Source organism: Teleopsis dalmanni, chromosome 2 (genome assembly GCF_002237135.1).
Source record: "Teleopsis dalmanni isolate 2A chromosome 2, ASM223713v2, whole genome shotgun sequence".
Classification (NCBI taxonomy): domain Eukaryota; kingdom Metazoa; phylum Arthropoda; class Insecta; order Diptera; family Diopsidae; genus Teleopsis; species Teleopsis dalmanni.
Window position 1 is genome coordinate 19,395,214 of NC_051847.1, and position 1,537 is coordinate 19,396,750.

The following is a 1,537-nucleotide window of genomic DNA, read 5'->3' on the forward strand; positions in this document are numbered from 1 at the left end:
ACATCAATTTATTCAACGGAAATTATTTAATTCATTAATTTTTATTTTATGAAAAATTTTTTTATTTCCTTATAAATAAAATGCAAATATTAAGTAATAAATAAGGAATGGAATCAGATATTGATGTAATTGAAAATTAATCAGAAGGTTTTCTGATGCTTCTTGCATCTATTATTGGTATTGTTAGAGACCAAGATATTTAGGGACCATGTCCTTTTTATGTACACTTCAGTTTTTTATTAATTGTAACAGTCTGACGTTGCTTGTTCCAGAGTTTATGTGAATGTATCGTAACGCCACCTAAGTAGTGAAGCTTTTGCCTACCAAAAAATATTTATTGCACAAAATTAAGTTGACAATAATACTGAAAGCACCCAATTTTTTTTCAAGCGATTTCTCAAATCACAGGAATATTTGAAGTAATTAGTTAGAACTCTTTACCCTCCCGTGCTTAATGAAGACTCCTTTTTTGATATGCCGTTTAGTGAGATGAGAAATTGATTATGGTCTAAAAATTTATTTTCTTTTACAACGTATGACTATATTTAAGTAGTTTTTTGTTAATTCACAGAAAGCCTCAATATCAATTATATTTAAAGAGAGTTGTGATATAGCATATGAATAAATGATAGCAGGATTGGTACAACATCATTTAGGAACGCGCAAGAAACAGTAACATGCGATAAGTACTACTGCCCTATTCTTTGAAACAGTGCTTATACTTCACAGTGGAAGCGAAAATAGAAATATGAATAGAAATACTAATATAACGGAGTATTGATTCCACACTGAAAAGAGCACTGCAACCACGACATATATTTTGTATTAGCAATCGACTCTTTCAAATCATATAACACTCAACACTTAAATATTGCATATTATTTTCTATTAAAGATTTAAGATGATAATAGAGATCACGGTCTAATATTCTCTTACTTTTCGTGTAGTTTTTGTTATTCTAACGAAAAGTCAGGGTTCTGGATGTTGATCCAACCAGAACACACATAAGAAATTGCGAATTATGGTTTAAGAGTGTTGGTAATATTTAGCAGCTTTATTCCCTCCGCATAGTGACCATCATTTGATTCACATCTCGTTGTGTTTATGTCATTAGAGAAAGAATATTGAAAATTATCCCTCTGTCGTTTTAATACTTTTAAGCCTAGCTAAAGAATTGTTGGGAAGACCATCTATTTTGCTGAATAGTTTTAACGATCTGAAGAATTGTTGCGAAGATCATCTATTTTGCTGAATAATGCAGATTCCATCCCTTATATACTTCGTAATAATTCTAGTAGAAAGGTCTCTATGAATATATGAGGTCTTGAAAGTAATTGTGTAAATTTAAAAAAAAAATTGAATAATATCTAATATCTTTATTAGATTTGTTTATAATTAGGACTTGATATTTAGCACTAGTAGGCTTTGTATAACTTCATAAACGAAAAGATACTTCTATTGTCTTTCAATGAGTCAATAATATATTGTTATTTTATGACAAGTTAAATGCCTGCAAATATTCCCTGGAGTATTGTGC